Consider the following 13,894-nt stretch of genomic DNA (forward strand, 5'->3'; position numbering starts at 1 on the left):
TTTTAATATTTCCCCAAGAAGTATAAGGTTTGTTATATGCTTTTTAGAACTACTTTTGATCAGATTTGGAAGTTCTCATCTATTACTAGGTTGTTAGGAGTGGTTTTTTAAATTACACCTTTTATTTTGAGATAATTTGTAGATTAACTTGCAGTTTTAAGACATAATACAGAGAGAGTCTGTACCATTTACCCAGGTTCTTCCAGTGGTGCCATCTTGCAGAGATACAGTATAATGTTACAATCAAGACCTTGACATTACAATCCAACAATCTTATTCAGACTTCTCTGGTTTTACTTACACTCATGTGTATTTAGTTCTATACAATTTTATCTCATGTGTAAGTTGACCATGGTCAAGATACAGAACGTTTCCATCACCATAAGGATTCCTCATGCTGCCCTTTTATAAGCACATTTCTTTCCTCTCCCTGCCTACTATTCCTAACTCCTGGTAGGCACTAATCTGTTCCTTATTTCTAAAAAAATTTTTTTTAACATTTTATATAAATCAAATAGATTATGTAGTATGCAATCTTTAGGAATTGATTTTTTCACTCAGCATAATTCCCTGAAGATTCATCCAAGTTTTTTGACATATAAAGTGTTCATTCCTTTTTACTGCTGAACAGTTTTCCATAGTAAGGATATATCCCACTTTGTTTAAACATTCACCTATTGAAGTCATCTGGGTTGTTTCAATTTTTGGCTATTATGAATAAAACTCCTATGAAAATTTATGTATAGATTTTTGTGTGAACATAAGTTTCACTTCTCTGGGATAAATGTCCATGAGTGCAAATTGCTGGGTCATATGGTGCTTTCATGTTTAGTTTTATAAGGAAGTGCTGAATTACTTCCCATTGTGGCTATACCAAAGAGTTTTTTTTCTTAAATTAATTTTTATTGGAGTATAGCTGCTTTACAATGTTGTGTTAGTTTCTGCTAAAGAGTTTTTTTTAAACTGTGAATAAATGTTGAAGTTGGTCAAATATCTTTATCATCACCTGTTTAGTTGATCTTATGACTTTTCTCCTTTATTCTGTTACAGTGGTGAATTCTGTGGTAATCTTTGGATTTAAAGGAAACATATTCTCAACTGAGTTTTTTTTTCCTTCTTTTTCTAGTTCCTTTAGGTGTATGTTTGGGTTGTTATCTGAGATTTTTCTTATTTCTTAGGTAGGCTTGTATTGCTATCATCTTCCCACATGGAACTTCTTTTGCTGTTCTTTCTTATTATTCTCTTTTCTGTTATTCAGGTTGAATAATTTCTATTGATTGTCTTCAAGTTCAATAACCCTTTCTTCTGAAATATTCAATCCGTTGTTAAGCCTATACATTGAATTTTTCATTTCGGATATTGAACTTTTCAGTTCTAGAATTTCCACTTGAATAGTGTAGATTAATTTCAGCTGGTCTGGATTGACCACATGCTTATTTCCAGAGATACTTACCTTGTCCAACACTATAGAATGTATTAACTAAAAAACAGATGTTCTCTAACCATTTAGAGATGAAAGAGGCATGGGAAACAAACACCTCTGCTGTCTAAGGGAATGCAGTTCTAAAAATTTTGTAACTGAAGGCAAACTACAGTATTGAATAGGGTATCTAATTTATTCTCTACTTTGATTCCTATCATCAGTTAACCTCTACACTAATGAAAGTTGATCATTGTTATTCCAGAATAAAAAGAAAGAAAGGGGAAAAGAGAAAAAATAAAAAATAACAGAGCCCAGAAATTAGAGTGGATTCTAAGTGAAAAGATGGGAAGATACCTAAAGAGAAATTTAACCTCTTTCTAATTTTTATTAATTTGACCTTGGTTTATCAGAGATTCATGCTGAAACTAACAGTTTTAATATAATTACTATGTGCCAGGCACTGTGCTAAATGGCTAATGAATTTTATTTCCATTTATTCATATAAGCACAGTAAGAAATCTTTCTTATTATCTCTACAGGTGAGGAACAGAGGTTCAGCAAGTTAAGTTCAAAACAGAAGTTGCTGAGCACAGTAATGAACCAAGTCAGGTGGGTAGACATTTCCTGCACCAGGCAAGTTTTTTTTTTTATTTATTTATTTTTTCTATTCTTTTTGCGGTATGCGGGCCTCTCACTGTTGTGGCCTCTCCCGTTGCGGAGCACAGGCTCCGGATGCGCAGGCCCAGCGGCCGTGGCTCACGGGCCCAGCCGCTCCGCGGCATATGGGATCCTCCCAGACCGGGGCACGAACCCGTATCCCCTGCATCGGCAGGCGGACTCTCAACCACTGCGCCACCAGGGAGGCCCACCAGGCAAGTTTTGAGTTTGATTTTGAATGCAGAAACAAAAGCAAGAAAGGTTGGAACTGAGTAGTTTTTCTCCTACGAATCTTCAGGAAATTACCATGTTGTTGTCTGTCTAAATTATTGATCTGCACAAACCATGTCCAGTGGAAAAAGGACCTCTGGGTTAAACTTGTAAAGACCTGTAATGGATATTTGATAATGTCAAGGATGATGATGACTAATGGCGGATAGGGCTGAAGGTCTCCACCACAATGCAGGACTTTAATTAAAAGCTGGCTTTGATTCTCTGTAGACAGATATGCAGCTTTGCTACATTGAACAAATTCTGGGCCAGAGATTTCAAAGTTCCAAAGTTTGCATCTCTTTCTATTGAAATCCTTCTCTAGATCTAAATTAAACCTTCTTCTTGTCCCTCACACATTGCAATTTATCATGTTTTTCTTGACTCATTGATCCAACTTTGAAGAAACCATTAAGAAAATCCTTTCCAAACTCTATTCTCTATCATGCATTTGAACAATAACCTTTGATTTTATTTCTATGCATCCCCCTGTTGATTTTACACTCTACTCAAATAATTACCAACTCTCTGGGACTCATATTTGTCCTCTGTAAAATGGAAGGAATTGTTTAATCATGACTTTGCTCCAAATCAGACTTTGCTCCTCTAAGTCCCAGGTGTTCAAAGAATTAATTCACACAATAGGGTGTTGGAGGTGTGACAAACAGAGAGAGGCACTGCCCAGATAGAAACAGAAGTAGCTCTGCTTTCTGTTCACATATTAATGTTCAATTAATTGAACATATTAATTGAACTTGACAGGATTTCATTTGAAGGGATCTGATACTAAAACAAATTTGAAAACCATTGGATTAGGTTCTTTCTAGCTCTAAGCAGTCTAAGATAATAACCTATGATTCTGCAATCTGAACAACAGAGGGAAGAGCTGTTTTATCTATTTACATTTTGCATGTTTTCAGAGACTTAGAAACAGATATGTTTCTAAGGAATTTAGTGACTAGGTATGTGGGTGATATATAAGGCTTGGCTGAGTGCACAAGTAGGAACTGATCCTGTCAGAGGGGGCTCCAGGGATGGATTCTTTTTTTTTGCCGTACGCGGGCCTCTCACTGTTGTGGCCTCTCCCATTGTGGAGCACGGGCTCCGGACGCGCAGGCTCAGCGGCCATGGCTCATGGGCCCAGCCTCTCCGCGACATGTGGGATCCTCCCGGACCGGGGCACGAACCCGCGTCCCCTGCATCGGCAGGCAGACCCCCAACCACTGCACCACCAGGGAAGCCCAAGGGATGGATTCTTTTCTCATAAAATCGTTTATAGCCCCTCCTCAGGAACTAGAGAAAAGACTCATGTAGCTATTTTCCCTAGCACTGTTGACTCTGCTAATTTGATGGTAGCAGAACAGTGTTGGTGAATTTTAGGTAAAGCCAATAAGGAGAGTGTAACTTCAGCCTTCCCCTCCTCCTCCACTCCTCCCACCCCACTGGCAGCTCCTCCCCTTCTGGCTGAGGAAGTGATAGAGCAGAACTGAAGTTTATTTTAAACCTTTTCGGTCAGACACTTCAAAGCTGCCATGGCTACTGGAAATCTACCCCAATCTCTACAGTATCTCAAGTCAGGATGCAAAATGTGCCCCTTTTACAGCCTCTGGTGTTGTGAGGCAGTTGGTGACTGCCTCGAAACCTAGGGAGGGGCTTCCCTGGTGGCGCAGTGGTTGAGAATCTGCCTGCCAATGCAGGGGACACGGGTTCGAGCCCTGGTCTGGGAAGATCCCACATGCTGCGGAGCAACTGGGCCCGTGAGCCACAATTACTGAGCCTGCACGTGCGATGAAGAGTGGCCCCCGCTTGCCACAACTAGAGAAAGCCCTTGCACATAAACGAAGACCCAACACAGCCATAAATCAATCAAAAAAAAAAAAAAAAAAAAAAAACCTAGGGAGGATGCCTGCCAGGTACTGTATACTCTATAGTGTGTATAAATCATAGGGTAGGTAGAGTGCTTCATTACAAACTCCACTCTATTTTGAACTAAGAAGAAAGCATATATAAGCTTCAAATTATTAATACTGGAGTCACTAATGTAAATAACTGTAATGCTTTCTGGAGACCATTCCGTAGGATGGAAAAGTAGCAGTACTGCATCTACCTGACCTCCCCTATCTATCTGCCTCAGCATCACCACTCACTCTCCATCCCCCACTCCACTTGCAGAGTGATCTATCTCAAATATCAATCTGATTATGCCATCTTCTCCCTCAGTGTCTTAGATGAATTTCCACTGACTTCTGAATAAAATACAAACTCTCTGGAAGAACATACGAAGACCAGCTTCATCCTGCTCCGTTCTCCACCCTGTACCTTTGGTTCCTGCCATTCCGTTTTCACTCTAGCAGGGGTTAAAGCCTGAAGTCTCACCCCAGCTGGGTAGAATGTTGAAAATATCTTTTTTCTTTTAAAAAGAGTCCTGTGTTTCTCAAGCATGGTTCTCAAGTCTCTTTCGAACAAAATCAATGAGCATCTTTATTAAACACTTCTAAGGCCATAGCCCCAAGAACTGCTGTTTCATATAGCAGCAATTTAAACAGAGGTGCTACCAGCAAGTGGATCTCGTTGCCTTTGTGGGCTGTGGTCGTGCCTCTCAAAGTGAATTTGGAGGGTCTACACCCCTGGTAGCCAGTGCCTGCTGGGACCAGATGCTGTGACCACCGGGTTCCCAAGTGCCCACCTCCCCTCCACGTGATGGGAGGTTTGGGGGGATGTACAATTCACCCTGTGCCCTCCTGAGCCCTGCAGACCACGACGTGGGCGCCCGGCCCCGCGCCTGGGCCCACTCGATCCAGATCATGAAGGTGGAGGAGGTTGCAACCAGCAGGTGTCCCCCACCATCAGTCAAGCAATTCCATGACTCCAAGATCAACTTCCGGCTGCCCCACCAGGTCCTGTGTTGTCAGCACAAGCCATGCTTCACCACCAAGAGACCCAACACCTTCTTTTATGTGCAGGCCCTCCCAGTCCCCAGGTCTGCCCAAATAAAACTCTTTGGGTAAACCAAAACAACCAACCAAATGAAACAAAACAAAACAAAAACAAAAACAAAAAAATCTTCTAATAATAGAGTGAATATTTATTGCCAGACATTAGGCTGTATGTTCTAGGTTAACTCTTTTAATCATTACAACAACCCTAAGAGGTAGGTGCTATTTCTAACTTCATCTGATGGATGAGGAAACCGAGGCACAGAGAGGTTAAATAATTGTCCAAGTTCATAAGTGGCAAAACCAGGTTTCAAACGCTGGTGGTCAGGCTTCACGAGCCATCCTCTTAACCATGCTCCCTTATAGCCTCTTACTAAAATACATATTCACAGCCTCCTTCACAACCTAAGGGTATACGTTTCAAATAAGATTCCCAAGGTGATTCTTCTATACACTTGTTTGAAAGCCATTATGGTAAATGTAGCTCAAATAGAAAATAGTAGAAGGTGAGTGCCCTCTAGTGTATATACATGAGTATTACACGTTTGTTGGTGTTGAATCAGATCTTTTATCAGTTCCTTACAAAAGAGCCACATTTCATGATGTACACATTTTTTTTTAATTTATTAATTTATTTTTTTGGCTGTGTTGGGTCTTCGTTTCTGTGCGAGGGCTTTCTCTAGTTGCGGCGAGCAGGGGCCACACTTCATCGCGTGCGTGGGCCTCTCACTGTCGTAGCCTCTCTTGTCGCGGAGCACAAGCTCCAGACGTGCAGGCTCAGTAGTTGTGGCTCACGGGCCTATTTGCTCCGCGGCATGTGGGATCTTCCCAGACCAGGGCTCGAACCCGTGTCCCCTGCATTGGCAGGCAGAACCTCAACCACTGCACCACTAGGGAAGCCCCCACGATGTACAAATTTTAAGAACTGTATCAGGGTAAATTATTTCCATGTCAATGACTTAACTGATTGACACTACATTAAATTAATTTTGTCACAAAAGTTATGTAAATATTGCCAGTAACTGTCTCTCATCAGACCTCAGCAGTTCCTGGGAATTCGATTTAATTATTGGAAGCCTCCATACCAGCACATCTGGTTACTAGGAATAGAGGCTCATAGCCTTAGTGCACAGTAACTGATAAATGTGGAATATCAAATCCACATTGTGGAGTGGCAGATTTTACTCATCTTATCTGTGGTGGCTTCATTATATCATTAATTGTCTTCAGTAGGTTCTGCTCAATTTATTCTCTCAGAAGAGGATTATACTTAGAGCCTTCTGTTTTTTTTTTTTTCTTATCCTCTTTCAGTTAGGGTTGGAAGGGAGGAGAATCAATTAACTATTTAGTGTGATATATATAAATCCCCTGTATTACTATGTTAGGCTATAGCTTATTCCCAAACAGGAAACCATCCATGGATTTTTTTAGGTTAGAGTTAAATGTCTGTAACAAAAAGACCCCAAAATGTAGTGGCTAAAACAAGATTGAAGTTTATTCTCTTTGATATAACTGTCCAGAGGTAGTAGCCCTGACATCTACACTTAACACAGATTCCATTTTGGGTTCAAAATAACTGCTCCACTTCCTGCTCTTACATCTGTATCCCAGCCAATGGAGAAAAGACCAGGGAAGAACACAGCCCTTCCTTTTAAGAACAAACCCAGAAGTGGCATACAACAGTTTTGTTCACATCCCATAGACCAGAATTTGGCCATAAGCTTCAAGAGAGGGTGGGAATGTAGTCTTCAGTGAGGCAGCTATATGCCCCACTAAAACCTGGAGTACCATAATTAAAGGAAGAAGAGGAGAATGGATTTTCGGTGGACAAATAGTTGTCTTTGCCACAAACCACTTTCTATATTTGAACATTTTTATGTGATTCTATAAGCAGCCAGTTATTCACAGAAAATAGGCAAGAAAACAAGTATCAGATATTTCAAGAATGACAGAATGGTAGTATTTTTACAGAGATGCTGCTGATTCAGCTGAGAACCTGTTTTCTTTGCTTTATTGCCCTTCATGGTAGAGATTTATTAATTATGGACCTAGACAATCAATTCAAAAGTAAATACAGGCAGTCCTTGAATTGCATGACCTCAATATGCACAAATTTCAGTTAGTTACCATGGTTTAGTTAAATATCACCAGCTCCCCAACAACATAGTTAAAATTTCAGTTACCACACACACACAGACACACACACACACACACACACACGGTAGATAGAGATAAAGATGGATATATAAAATGCAAGCCGTATAGCACACGGAGATCAGCTCGGTGCATTGTGACCACCTAAAGGGGTTGGATAGGCAGGGTGGGAGGGAGATGCAAGAGGGAGGAGATATGGGGACATATGTATATGTATAGCTGATTCACTCTGTTATAAAGCAGAAACTAACACACCATTGTAAAGCAATTATACTCCAATAAAGATGTTAAAAAAATAAAAAATAAAGCACAAACTTTGTGCTAGCTCTTCAGTCCACAAATCACTACATAAATAACAGGTGCACATGATATTCACTGACCAATCACATTACTTTTTTTGAAAGGCTGTTTGTAGCAACCTAAATGTCCATCGACAGAGGAATGGATAAAGAAGATTTTATCTTCTTTACATATATAAGGTACATATATAAGGTAAGGTAAGGTACATATATATAAGGTACATATATAAGGTAAGGTAAGGTACATATATACAATGGAATATTACTCAGCTATGAAAAAGAATGAAATAATGCCATTTGCAGCAACATGGATGGACCTAGAGGTTATCATACTAAGTGAATTAAGTCAGACAGAGAAAGACAAATACCAATTATATAACTTATATGTGGAATTAAAAAAAATGATACAAATGAACTTACTTAAAAATGGAAACAGACTCACAGACTTTGAAAACAAACTTATGGTTACCAAAGGGGGAAAATGTGGCAGTGGGGAGGATAAATTAGGAGGTTGGAATTAACATATACATACTACAGGGGCTTCCCTGGTGGCGCAGTGGTTGAGAGTCCGCCTGCTGATGCAGGGGATGTGGGTTCGTGCCCCGGTCCAGGAGAATCCCACATGCCGCGGAGCGGCTGGGCCCATGAGCCATGGCCGCTGAGCCTGCGCGTCCGGAGCCTATACCAAGAGCAAAGTGTGTAGCTATGTTGCTTCTTTGTCTAACAGTAATAAACTCATGTGACATTTTACAAAAATGAAACTGAAAGAGGTAACTGGACAATAGAGACGAAAGTGTACTAAAGCGACAAAAAGTGAAATTCTAATTGAATATAAACAGAATTAGAAAAAGCTGACCATGGAAATGTCATCACCACCACTGTTTGAGACAGATATTTAGCCAGAGGAACTGTGTAGGCGTTCTCCAGAGAAACAGAACCAATAGGATATGTTTATATATACATAGTGAGAGACTTACTTTAAGGAATTGATCCCATGACTATGGAGGTTGGCAAGTCCAAAATCTGCATAGTGAACCAGTACACTGGAGACCGAGGTGAAAGCTGATATTGCAGTCCAAAATTTGACCAAATATCTGGACACGATGGCCCAACCAAGTTGACACATAAAATTAAGCATCACAGGAACTTAGTGAAGGTTTACTTATTGACATAAATGAAGAAAATGGTTATGACAAGCCAGCTAAAGATGTCCCAGAGGAAGTCATGCTGGTAAACAAATAAACAAACAAAAAACCTTGACATTAAAGGAACTCTTGGAATATTTCACAACACTGAAAGCACAAAGGATAAAATATTGGAAGCTAATCCAAACTTAGAAAGGAGCCTGACAGTTCACCAAGGCATAGAAAAAATGCTCGTTCCATATCATAAAGATATACAACAAAAAAAAGGCAAACACTGTTGAAACTATTCTTGATAAGTGCAAAGAAATAAAACACTTTACTTCTGAATGTTTCTAATGCTTTAAATTGCATTGTACTAAATAACTACTAGTTTTGATATTTTTTCATTTATAACTTACAGTAGCTACATCTTTAACGTTTTGACAAAACATTTTTAAAGATCACAAAAGAGGGCTTCCCTGGTGACGCAGTGGTTGGGAGTCTGCCTGCCGGTGCAGGGGACACGGGTTTGGGCCCTGGTCTGGGAGGATCCCACGTGCCGTGTAGCGACTGGGCCCGTGGGCCACAACTACTGAGCCTGCGCGTCCGGAGCCTGTGCTCCGCAACAAGAGAGGCCGTGATAGTGAGAGGCCCGCGCACCGCGATGAGGAGTGGCCCCTGCTTGCCGTGACTGGAGAAAGCCCTCGCGCGGAGACGAGGACCCAACACAGCCATAAATAAATAAATAAATAAAGCAAACTGTCAACAAGTAAAAATAAACACTAAAAAAAAAAATCACAAAACAATCAGTTTTTTTCACATTGATTATTAAGATTGATTTTTCTGGCTTCTGTGTGCATGGTCATTTTTATGATCCCAAAGTACCATGCAGAATGGGGACTGCCTGTGTGGTATTTCATTTAAAGAGGTGGCTCAAATGGAATCTCTTTCTAGGAGGGTGGGAGAAGGGTATTAGCTCCTTTGCATACTCTGAAGTTCCTAATAAGGTGCAGGTATTTAGAAAATATTGGTTTCATTGTTTTAGTGGACAGTGACTCTGGGTCAGATGAAGAACAGTGCAGTAATGTTAAGACAGCATTAGAGGGGCTTCCCTGGTGGCGCAGTGGTTGAGAGTCCGCCTGCCGATGCAGGGGACGCGGGTTCGTGCCCCTGTCCGGGAAGATCCCACATGCCGTGGAGCGGCTGGGCCTGTGAGCCATGGCCGCTGAGCCTGCGCGTCCGGAGCCTGTGCTCCGCAACGGGAGAGGCCACAACAGTGAGAGGCCTGCGTACCGCAAAAAAAAAAAAAAGACAGCATTAGAAACAAGGTCTACACTTGGTCTCTGTCTAAACCTAAACTTCAGTTTCCTGATTCATCATGTGAGGGTAATAAGAGTGGTTACGTCTTTTATGGGGTTGTTTTGAACATAGCACATAGAAAGTGATAAATGAGTGTCTATAGGAAGAATGAATGACCAGGATCCAGTTTGACCAAGAATAGTTACTCCACAAAGTTCTCATAACCCTTTGGTTACAGTTGAGGCTAGGACATTAAGGCTGCCTGGGAACCGGTTAGAATGAGGGTGAGGGTAGGACCAACTATTTGGAGCAAGAAAGCCTGGTCCCTTGAAGGTACATATATCAGGACCAAAAGTGTTTAATCCTTTCCCCCAATCTCATTCCCATTCCCCTTGACCTTTGTGCTCTCTGAATGGAGGCTGAATGGTTCAATTTGGGAAAAAGAGCAAAGGAATTAAAACTTGGGTCTGGTCACGGGGTCTCCTAGCGGTGCACGTTGTTGCATTTTTAGTTCTCTCTGTTGCCTCACTCCTCTCAGCAAAAAACAAACAAACAAAAACCAAAAACATGCTCAAGTCTTCCAACTCAGACAAAAGATCAATCTTATAACTGCCCACCCTGAGCTACTATTGTTCTATATATTCTTTTAAATTACCTGCCACGTCATCTGGTTCTCTGAAGCTTTTGTCTCAAAGGCATCCAGTGACTTCATAATTTTTAGTATCTGGTACTCAGCACTTAAGTTCTCTGATCAGAAAGTGCAGCTTTCTGTCCACTGGCCACACTCTCCTCCTTGATGCCCCCCACCCTATGCCTCTGGGACATAGCACCAAAGGTGCCAAGACTTCTTGTTTCTTTTGTCATTAAATGTGTCTTGTGCTCTGTCTTCGGACTTTGAACCCTTTATCCTTTTGTTCTAAAAGTTCTTCTGTGAACTTTTCATCATTCCAGCTGTGGGTATCTCACAAACCTACCCTTCCAGTCCTTACCCCTTTCTGGACCCACATTTTGATTTACACAGCCCACCAGCATCTTAAATTCAATGTGTCTGCAATAAGAGAGAGTACTTTAAATGTGCTTCCCCTCCCTCTGCATTCATTCAACACCATCACTTTTAGAAGCAAGTTCTGGTCCTAGCTAAACAGTTAGGCATCGGAGAAAATGTCACTCTAGTTAGATACAAGAACAAAGGAAACCAATTCTCGACTCCTAAGCTTAGTAAGATGTTGATATGGGTTTAAGTTAAAAGGTTTTAAATGTGTATTTTCCAGGAGAGTATTCTAGTCCACCAAATGAGATGAATTCTCCATGGCATGAATGGGAGCAGCTTTGCATCTCTTCTGCAAATACCATTGGTTGCTAGGGTCACGAAATCATCATGGAGGCAGGTACCCAGGAGCAATGTTAAATGTCATTCTCATTTCTGTCTGGTGAGGATTACTCAACAGCAGCCCAATGCCCATTGTTCCTTGGTTGCCTAACAGAAGGGACACCTGCATGTATCCCAACACTTTGTCCCTAACATTTTCCCACATGATTCCTCCCCCACACCTTTCAGCTGACCCATGATATTCTTAAGCCTCCTAGAATGGATGTTGAGAGCATTGTATAGTGAAGGGGTAGGTGGCCAGGAAACTGCTGTATCCGGGCAAATGGACTTCTGGAGAGCTTTGGCTAAACTGGTGGAAACAACTCTTTTAACAACTGTCTGGATCAAAGTGATTACCTCCTGTCCCCCCTATACTTGCTAGTTCTTCTTTCTGAATTTCATATTTTTGTTAATCTCAGATCCACAGGCTCAATACCTGGGATAATCTTCAAAAATTTCTCTCTAAATTGGGCATTTATGCTATTGTTTGCTTACCATATTTCCCCTTTTCTAGAAATGACATCCCACACTCACCACTCATTCTCTCCAACACTAATTATAGGGGGAGGTCCCCTGTGTTCTAACATGATCCTATCTCCTACCCCAGCCATTGTGGATTTGTTCCAGGGTGGGCATCTGAACGAACAAGGAAGAACTAGAGTATTAGAAAGACTTAAGCTGCAAGTAAAAGAAAACCTGACAACCAGTACCTTAATTTATTTTTTCTCATATAATAACAACCCAAAGGTAGGCAGCCCAGGGCTAGTGCATCTGCTCAAGGATGTAACCAGGACCCAGGCTCCTTCAATCTTACTGCTGTGCAAACTTTTTCATGGGACTTTCTTAATCTTGGTCACAAAATGGTGCTGTAACTCCAGATATCACATACATATTACTATAGGAAAGAATTATAGAGGGGCTAAAGGCAGAACATAAAAGATATAAGGGGCAGGACCATGGCTTTCTCTATTTAATCAAATTTTTCTGGAATATTTGGGTGGTATCTACACCTCTATGAAAAACTAATTTTAAAATTACTTTAGTTACATAAATCACAGCAAGATCTTTTTTTGACCCACTCCTAGAGTAATGAAAATAAAAACAAAAATAAACAAATGGGACCAAATTAAACTTAAAAGCTTTTGCACAGCAAAGGAAGCCATAAACAAGATGAAAAGACAACCATCAGAATGGGAGAAAATATTTGCAAATGAAGCAACTGACAAGAGATTAATCTCCAAAATATACAAATAGTTCATGCAGCTCAACATCAAAAAAAAACAAAGTCAGAAAGAGAAAAACAAATATCGTATATTAACGCACGTATATGGAACCTAGAAAAATGGTACAGATGAACTAGTTTGCAGGGCAGAAGTTGAGACACAGATGTAGAGAACAAACGTATGGACACCAAGGGGGAAAACCGCGGTGGGGTGGGGATGGTGGTGTGCTGAATTGGGTGATTGGGATTGACATGTATACACTGATGTGTATAAAATTGATGACTAATAAGAACTTGCAGTATAAACAAACAAACAAAACAACTAATACTAAACTTTCTTTGGGTTATTTGTATGGAAATATGTTAATATAAATGTTTCAGACATTACATAAAATTTCTAAAAATCGTATATGTTCTGGTATAATGTTATAACTCTTAATTCTAGTTATTACTTTAAAATGTATATCTCAGAAATAACTAAATTGCCTTGTCAATTGCATTATTATGAACTTTCATCAAATCTTTAACTGTAGTCATTTTTAAGCCTTTTGTCATTTACAGACAGTTCTGGGTGTACTCTGATGCTTTCACAAAAATGTTCCTATAAAAGGGTTTCATCTTCAAGGAATTCATGGAAAAGACTCTGACAAGTACAGGTTTCTGGTAAACCTGTTCAGTTCAGCAGACTATGCTGCTGAACTGAATGAATAAGCATTTTCAGAACTCTAATGGAAAACTGATGAATTTATAAAAGTGCTAACAAAAGATCAAGATGAAAAAAAAATTAATTATATGGGACTGAGTGAACTGATGAGGATGATTATAATTTTGTGACTTTCTGTTTGAATAAAACAAACAAACAAACAAACAACCTAACCAAAAAATGGGCAGAACACCTAATAGACATTTCTCCAGGGAAGACATACAGATGGCCAACAAACACATGAAAAGATGCTCAACATCACTAATTATTAGAGAAAAGCAAATCAAAGCTACAATGAGATATCACTTCACACTGGTTGGAATGACCATCATCAAAAAAATCTACAAACAATAAATGCTGGAGAGGGTGTGGAGAAAAGGGAACCCTCTTACACTGTTGGTGGGAATGTAAATTGATACAGCCACTATGGAGAACAGT

The 13,894-nt window shown here is 40.3% G+C and overlaps 1 long non-coding RNA gene across 1 annotated transcript in view; it reads left to right on the forward strand.

Annotated features, from left to right (window-relative positions):
- The window catches only part of LOC309806291, a 100,026-nt gene extending 92,428 nt beyond the window's left edge, over window positions 1–7,598 (forward strand). Inside the window, exons 2-3 of the long non-coding RNA XR_014294366.1 lie at window positions 1,963–2,032; window positions 4,571–7,598. This is a non-coding gene — a long non-coding RNA (uncharacterized lncRNA). The remainder of the gene's footprint in view (window positions 1–1,962; window positions 2,033–4,570) is intronic.
- The last annotated feature ends 6,296 nt before the right edge of the window (window positions 7,599–13,894 follow it).

The sequence above is a fragment of the Mesoplodon mirus genome (genome assembly GCF_964341445.2).
Source record: "Mesoplodon mirus genome assembly, chromosome: 6".
NCBI lineage: Eukaryota > Metazoa > Chordata > Mammalia > Artiodactyla > Ziphiidae > Mesoplodon > Mesoplodon mirus.